We start from the raw sequence: 8924 nt of genomic DNA on the forward strand, positions 1-8924 counted from the left end.
TAAAATTTTATTCGTATGAAAAATTAATTTTGTGATCAGTGCTACCCAAACCACTACTACTACTCTTTACACAGATTTCTATGCACATGTTTTTTCCCGCGAGTTTTAATACAATTTGTTGCCAATAAACATCCAAGACCAGCCAAGTACTGTACGTCGTCATCAGATGCCGTGGCCGAATGACTAACCGAGAGATTTTCCTCATCGTGTGTGGGCGACAGGAAATTCTGAATTTCCACGAGGCCAGGCCTGCGCAGTTATACCTCAAAGGATTTCCCGAACGTGTGTGGCGGCCTTAAGTTGTTTCGTGTTCGAATAAACGGGTTTTTGTGAGATACTTGTCATCTGTGTCTTCTCCGCCACACCCACACGCGAACGACCCTAGACCATCCTGTCAAGGGATTAACGATTGCCCCTAGAAGTCGGCGAACTTACACCCGTGTGTGTATCCTTTCGTTTTTAAATTCTATATTTATATCCAAGAAATGCAGTTGTGGTGAGATTTTTGTTCTGTTTTCAATTTCGGCCCATTTTTGTTACTGTTAACCTTATCGATAAATTCAGTGATGCTTTCGTTATTCTTCCAAATTATGCGTACATCATCCACATATCTTTTAAAATATATGATATCTGCTTTGTAGCCATTCATAATACTTTTTGCCAGCTTTCGTAACACTAATTTACATAACACTCCAGATACGGGGCTTTCCGCGGGGACTCTTCTCTTTTGCCTATATATTTGGTTATTAAAACTAAAAAAGGACTCGTAGCTCACCACTCTTGCTAATTCCGTCGTGTCATCGATGTAATTCGTTAACTCCGGAATCCGGTAGGAGCATAAATTCCGTTATTAATGCTGCAAAACACGATTCTACTTTTATTGAAGAGTACAAGTTCTCGTAAGTCCATTGCTGTCCCTATTTCTTCATTCGTTAACATAAGGCGTTGTAACCCTTTCATCACTATTGTTGGGTCCTGCGCAACCAATATACTGTTTTCAAGATTGGTGGTAATGCGCAATCGCTTTTCAATAATATATATTAATCCTCTACATTTTTCCACTACTGGTCTTATTTCTTTACCGAGCTCGTGTGTTTTTTTCGTAGGCAAATAATCTTGGCATTCTTGGTCTTATGTTCTTTTCCGACGTTTCTTAAGGAAAGTTAATACGTTGACTAGCTTACTTTTTTCTAGTTTTTTAACTATTCTTTCGATGTGTTTTATAATTTTTATATCAATCCGTTCTCATTCTGTTCGTTCGATATAATCCTTTAAACTTTTGTTGTACGTTTCCCTATTCGTAAAAACTAAATGCTTTCTTTTGTCTGCTCTTGTTAAGATCAAGCCTTCTTCATTTAACCATTCTTGCATTGGTTTTACATCCTCGTTGCTGATGCTTTCCTTTGTTTTTTGTTTGGTTTTGTATAACCGCTTTCCATCCGAAGTAATTTTTTTCCATATCACCACGTCCAAAAATTTCTCTCTCAAGTTCTAGAATTGAGGTTTGTCATCATTCTGCATTAGCTGGAACAAAGTTCGGGTTTTTTTCGAGAACTTCAACTTGGTCTCGTAAGATAAATGTTAAACTATTCTTTCGTTTTTCGGTATTTGCTTATTCATTATTCATTTCATTTTCTTGGCATGTCCTTTGTTAAAACTTCTACGTACTGTATCCGTAAGCTCGATTACTTTTTCATTAATTTTCTTTAACAGTTCGGGGTCTTCCCCTATACATCACATTCTCAAAGTTTATGATATCTTGTAAAATTCCAAACTTTTGTCATTCGAGCAGACTTACGTAGGCACTTCGTGCGTATCAGTTCCATAAGAATGTACAGTGGAACCTCGCTTAACGAGCATAATTCGTTCCAGAGTTTTACTCGTAATGCGAGACACTTTTTTTAAAAAAAGGTAATCGAGCATACGTATACAGTACGTAAAGGTTTTAACAAAGGATATATCAAGATATTCGTTGATTTGTTTTGAATTGTTCTGCTGAGGTTGATTAAGATGTCTTATGTACTGTACAGTACGTATGCGGGTGTGCGTGTGTGCGTATTCGTACGTATATTTATACACGAATTCTGCGTACGAGAATTCGAGCAGATCGCCATTTTTAATGGGAGAGAGAGAAATTTTAAATATTACGAATTTCTTCAATTTTTAAGTCGTAGGGCCTATATTAAAAACGAACTTTTGTATCCAAGTGTTACAAAGATCAATTATATTTTTGTAGCGATACTGACGAAATAGTTTTTTAAGTTCAAATAAAAAGAAGATAAATAAAAGATGTTTGAAGCCGTTTATTATTATTTATTTTCCATTAACTTTTGATGATCGAAATAAATCGAATTCTTCGGGATTTTTTAATCACTCGTCCTATTTTTGGAGAATGGGACAAAAGCGAATTAAAAAAGAATGAAGGTCGTTGTCGGTGCTTCTATTTCTATTCGATGCTTACTTTTGTAATTAAAAAAAGGTGTAAACGATTCAAGAAGAATTAATCAAGAAGAAAGTAACGAAGCTCGGCGGATAATCAAGAAAGGAAATTAAGTTTTAAAACTTTTCATTAATACGCATATAATAATAAATTATAAAAATAAACGATAAAAATGCATAGCTGTGTCTGTCTGTATTTTCAAAACTTGGTATTGTTTATTGTTTTTGGCTTTTTTCCACGTTCCAAATTCCCGAAGGTAAGCGGTAATGCTTTAGTTTCTTTGAACTTACGTTCTTCTACTCCGATAAACTAGCGTAAAAATATAGAGATTATTATTAAAACCAATTTTAGGTAAAGGAATCATCGATCAACCTTGGCGAAAAATTTTTGATTTTCTGTATTTTGTAGCGGATTACTACGTTGGTAGGTATAAAAGTAGCGATAGGTATTGCGATTTTCTCGAAAATAGTATAAGTTCGTTGAAATAAAAACAAGGAGAAAATTTAACGCGAATGCTTGCTAATTTCGACTTCTTTTTTAAATTCGATGCACCGATAAATGGTTAATTTTATATAAATTATTGAAGTATAAATCTTAAAAGTTAATTTATAAATAGACTTTTCGCCCTAAGACTGTTTTTAAACTACCGAAAAGTGAAATAATAATAAAGAATAAAAAGTTCTCTCCGTATTTCGTTCTTCGCGCAGCATTTGACAAAGTTGGTAATTTAAATTCGAGACACACATTTAAAATACTATTTACCGGAGAAATATCTCGTTATCGCGTATCTGGAATCGATTATATATATACAGTTTCTCGAGTGTCACAGAGTTAGTTTTTTGTAGTAAATTGTCAGCTTTATTCCGTTCTCTCGTCGTCACCAGAAGAATATCTTGTCTCAAAAAGCGACATCAATCATATTCATATTGTCAAAATTGTTATTGTTGTTGCAACTTTCTCCAAGGTTTATCGAAAATAATCTCTTTCCGAATCGTTTCCGAAGGAGGAAACTTTAATATGCGAATGCGTATTATTTTTAAATTTAATTTAATTTATTCAAACATATCATTTTATAGCGTTTGACCTTTATTTTCAATCTCGAACTGGCTCCATCTTACCCGAAGTTGGGCACTTTGAACAATGTCTCTGGAAACAACAAAGATTTCGCACCGAACGGAAGACTGGATCTTCGATTTACTATATTCTGTCTTCGGATGTCCCACGATAAATAGTCTGGAGTATTTACACGTAGAGAAAACGTGGGTGAGCCAATTCGCTTCTCCGTTCTTATCGCCCAGCCACGGCACCCAATCGACCCCGTAGTACGATTAATTTAAAGTAATTTATTTGATTACGTTATAACGATATTACGATATATTAAATGCAAATCACAATATATAATCGATTCGAATTATATATACGAGTATTTCGAATAAACAATTCGAACCGACGAATTTCGTCTACTGAAAAATTAACGTAAAGTTTAATTCTTAACGAAAACTTTAACTTAAAGTTCCGTAGAAATCGTTTTGTTTCAAAGTAATTTTAAGTCTGAAAAATGAAGATATAAAATAATAATTCAAAATAAAAACGGAATGAGATTCGAGTACAGCCAAACCTGGCTTTTCGAGCTTAATTCGTTCCTAAAAGTTGTTCTCAAACCGAAGGAAATTTTTTCATAAGAAGCAATGTAAAATGGATTAATCCGTTTCCCACCTCCGAACAAAGCATTTTCTTGATCTTATTAGCTGTATTTCAGGCATTAAAATGCCAAAAAAATACAATATATTACCTGTAACTATATCTATATGCATTTTATACATAAATTAAAAGCAAAATGTTCGCTCACCGCCAACCGAAACCGAAACCATCACTTTACAAAAACGCTCCGAATGAATGAAATTTAACCAAATCAACGACTGTTTTATCCGCACTTTCCAAAATCTTGTATTCCGATTGATTCGATTTCAATTTTAATTAATTAATTAATTTTGATCTTTCGGTTTCGGTTTCGGTGTAAAAATCAGAGTTTTAGTTATTATTCTATTGTTTTAGTTTTAATTAACTGGCTACCTAGTATTAATAAATATTAAGTTAAATATGAATACAGTATTAGGCCCTATAATATATAATATTAATAAACTTTTGTATTTTAAATTGAGTTAAACACCTTTAAGCACTATCGTTTATATTATGTCAATGTCAATTAACTAATTCGATTTAGATTCGATCGGGGTTCGAAATTTTTTTGGTGAACAGAATTCTCGCGAAAGGGCTGAGTCGGAAACCCGAGGTTTGACTGTACGCTAGTAAATTAAAGAAAATCTTTATACATTCGTTTATAATAAATTTATATCGATTAAATAATATAAAATTAAACGTGTTCATTTAAAATAGATCGAACTTCGTACAGGTGTTCCTAAAATGTTCTTTGTATATTCGGTAAAATGCAAACGTACTGTGCCAAGCTGGAAAATACAGCAATATTTTCACGGGAATATGTACAATTAATAATAATCATTTTAGTCCAAACAAATCTATAAGGAAGATTCTCTTTTATTTTTCGTTATTATTTTTTTAATTTGAAGATTTTTTTGTCTTTATGCAGAAATATTTCATAAAAATTTTACAACAAAACTTTTATTTCTTCAGTAAAGAAAATTAACGGATAAATAAATTAATTTTCTACAAAGATCTTATTTTCGACCCCACAAATGGCGGGCACGAGACCGGCCGAGTGGTTATTTCCGGGTTTTCTCTGCCTTAGCCACGCATAAATAAAGGCGGTTTCCCATAAAAGATTTCCCGGAAGGCATTTCCCTCGCGCTGTCGTAAACCACGGGTTTTATGGGATTAGCGGGCTTCTACTCGGGAATAGAGAACGGGCCACCGGAAGTAGAGAATCGGGCGGGACCTAGGGAGCCGACGGGGTGGGTAGGGTTTAACCGGGTCCTTTTGGGATTTTTAAGGAGGGAAACGAGGCAGTTTCTCGTCTCAAACCGAGTGGAAGAGTCGCGGTAGGGTGGACTCGGTGGCCGACACCTCCTCCTTTTCGAAAGACGGAAAAATCTTTCCTTACGCAAGTATAAAACTTCTGGTTTATTATTTCGATGCCGTAGTTTATATTATTGATTTAAATTTCAAAGTATTTTTTCGTAGAATATTTCTAAATATTTAGCATTAACAATAAAAACATTTCTTTGGTATAATAGAATATATTTGGAAATTTGAATGATTTACCGCGTAAATGAATTGGAAGAAAAAGTTAGTTTTTTACTGTAAGACCGGACAAAATAATGATAATTGTCTGCCTACGAACTGGTCGGAAGCGCAGAAAAATCGAACCGAGTAAATTAGAAAGGTGACACCTTGTTATTTTTAACGGGAGAAAAACCAATTGGGATGTTTAAATTCTATAATGAATTTTCTCTTTGTCAACGTTTTCCTTTTACTTAAATTCCGGGCGAAAACTTGTTTTTAAAAAATACATTCATTTAATCCTTTCCGAAATAACTCGACCGCTGACTTAAATGAAGTTAAACTTAACTTTTCGTCTTAAAATTTCGCAGTTTTACGAAGATTACCGAGAAGTTTGTGTCTCGGCTTGTTAAATTCTACAATGGAATTTTTTGTCTCGGGACAGTTTTCCTATTAAGTTAAATTCCGGAGTAAAGCGCATCGTCGCAGTAAAAAATATTAGTTATAACGATTAAACTAATCGCATTCGAAATAACCAAGTAATTAAATTTTTATTTTAAAATTTCTTAGTTTTGTCAAGAGGGTAGAGCGTTTCCCGCCCGTCTAATGGTTCATTTATTTTAAAAATACTTTCTTTACCCACGTTATTTAAATTGAAGATTAAAAATTAGTTTGAACCGTTTTAACGACATTCCTTTATATCGCTCGACCGGCATTGGTAATTAGATTATTAATTATAGTAAAGCGTAGAAAAGTTTTCTAGTGGCGTTATAATTAACTAAACAATGTAATTAGAAAAGCGGAAATGCCATTGTATTAAAATATTTTCGTCGTATAATTCGAAATTAATCGTCGGACGACCGTCGGCATTCTATTCTTCCACACTACTTCCGGTACAGAGTCTATTTTTCCATCTTTTATTCTATCGATAGATGATTAGTTAAAGACGGCCGACGTCTTCTCGATAATTAACAAAACTTCCGGAAAAGAAATAAATGATAGATGATTTGTTGGAGTCGCAGCGAACGGAAGTTTACGAAGAAAAAGGCGAAAAATGTAATCCGTAATCTTTGACCGAAGTTTCCTTTTCTAGATAAAAAGTCATAAATATTACTTTGGCTGGATTTGCAAGTATCGACACGTTCTTTTTGTCTCGTTTTTCTTTTTTTATATCGTTCTAAATTCTTACGAAAAGTTAGAAAATAAATTTACCGTTCAAAGAATAAAATGTGTGTAGATTTTTTACGGTTTTTTACGTCGAATTAAGTAAACGAGTGGTAAAAATGACAGTTTCGTTTACAGTAATAATTACGGTAAAAATATTTATTCGAGACGTTTTTAATAGGCGTATATTTATTTTTACGGCTTATTTTCTGTTGAATAATGCACAATATCGGCTGGCAAAACGTAAACATTTCGTACGAAAGGAGGTGGAAGTAAACAAGACGGCCTTTGGGATTTCCAGAAGAAATTCTACCGGAAGAAGGTGGAACGGTAAAGCTTTGGCGTATTTTTTAAGGTAAAGATTAATTGTTAGAAATAACCGGGTAATCCGAAAATACTTTATCGAAACACATTTCTTCCAAGTTTTACGTTTTCGAGAGGTTAAATCGAATTAACGTTTCTTCCAAACTTGCCTTAAAAAGGTGGTCGAAAGGAGTGTTTTTTTTCGTTTTTTTACGAGAAAAATGCAAATTATACGACGGATAACATTTCAATTAAATTGACAGGGTTACTGCCAGACGAAGACGTAGCGTGGAAGAATTATGGTAAGATTTTTTCTTTCTAATACCTTACGTAAGTAAACATTTTTGACGGAGTACACAACTTGATTTTAACATAAAAGTATCGTTTTCTTCGAAGCGAATAAAAGAAATCGCTTTCTGTATTTCTGTATTATCGAAATTCAATTCGCCGGTTGAAAATATGTTTTTCCCAAAGGAAAAGCTATTTTCCGAATCCTCGTCTGACTCTCGTCGAAGGATGTATATACATATATTAACAGGTGGAAATGGAAATGGAAAAAAAAAATCGACCTTAGAAAGTGCGAGGCGGCAAGGCCGTGATAACAGATTAATTTACGTCGAAGTGTCGGCAAATAGGTAAACCGCAATGTTAGTTACGGAAGAATCGATTTACTAATTTAAATTTTCAACTGTTTCTAAACTGTTACGCGCCTTAGGACGAAATTGACCTTCCCTTCTTTAATTTAAGCCTGAAATCGTTAGGCACCGACGAATATCACGTTTGGCATTTCTCCGTTTTGCCGTTTTTCGTCAGTAGACCGAATTGTTGCCGGTTACGTGGCCCGGTCCAAACGGCCGAGGAATAGAAAATTATTACCGTTTAATAAAGACATTAATTAGACTCGAAAATCTGTTTCCACCGAGCACCGAACGTTTTAATTCGTTTTTACTACGTTAAAGTATTTTTATTTAATCTCCTTTATAATTTTACGTTTAATTTGCCACCGTAAATGGCCGCCCGCGAGAAATCCTTCCAGTATACGAAAGTACTCTTTCTTAAGTTTTGCACACGATTCTTTTCAAATTACTTATTGTCGGAACGAGGCGAAGCCGAGCGACGACTAACACCTGACTTCACGCATTCCTCGTCGACATCGTAACTCTAGAATGAGTAGTCCGATCTTGTTGAAATTTTCTAGGACGACTCATCATCACTCGAGGATGAACTGATTAAAATATTCAACTCTCAAAAATCGCTCGCCCTCCAGCTCTTCCTCTGTTTATTTTAGTGGGATTCGATAGCTATCGGGGACCTTTCATCTATGGTAATCTGTTTCCAATAATCCCCATCACACGCTCTTCGAACGATGGCAGTATATCGCGATCTCGCAGACAGTTTCCCCTTAGCTTAGCATACTCGATGACTATACGTAAATCCGTAAGTCCAAGCCCGTAGTGATAGCCAGAATTTCACGATACGTTGGCATAGCAATTAATTAATGGCTTATTCTGACCTTATACTCGTACCTTTAAACCATACAGTAGAAATCAAATATATTGGTGAGAAGGAATGATTCTTTGTCTCTTTTTCCCCTCATAATCTAGAAACTGAAGGTGCGGGCAGCCTGGCTGCGACTACACGCCGATACAGCGTTACTTAACTAGTTCTATTTTATTTTTGACCAGTGACGAAGTCAGTTGAGTTTATTTTCTTTCGTACCGAATTCCGCGACCGACAGGTGACGCGTTTTTGTACCCGGCCGATAGTGTAGGAGAAAAGTGGGGACAAGAAAGGAGGTGGAAGGGTACCCCCTAACCAC

Source organism: Centruroides vittatus, unplaced genomic scaffold (assembly GCF_030686945.1).
Source record: "Centruroides vittatus isolate TY-2023 unplaced genomic scaffold, ASM3068694v2 contig_743, whole genome shotgun sequence".
Classification (NCBI taxonomy): domain Eukaryota; kingdom Metazoa; phylum Arthropoda; class Arachnida; order Scorpiones; family Buthidae; genus Centruroides; species Centruroides vittatus.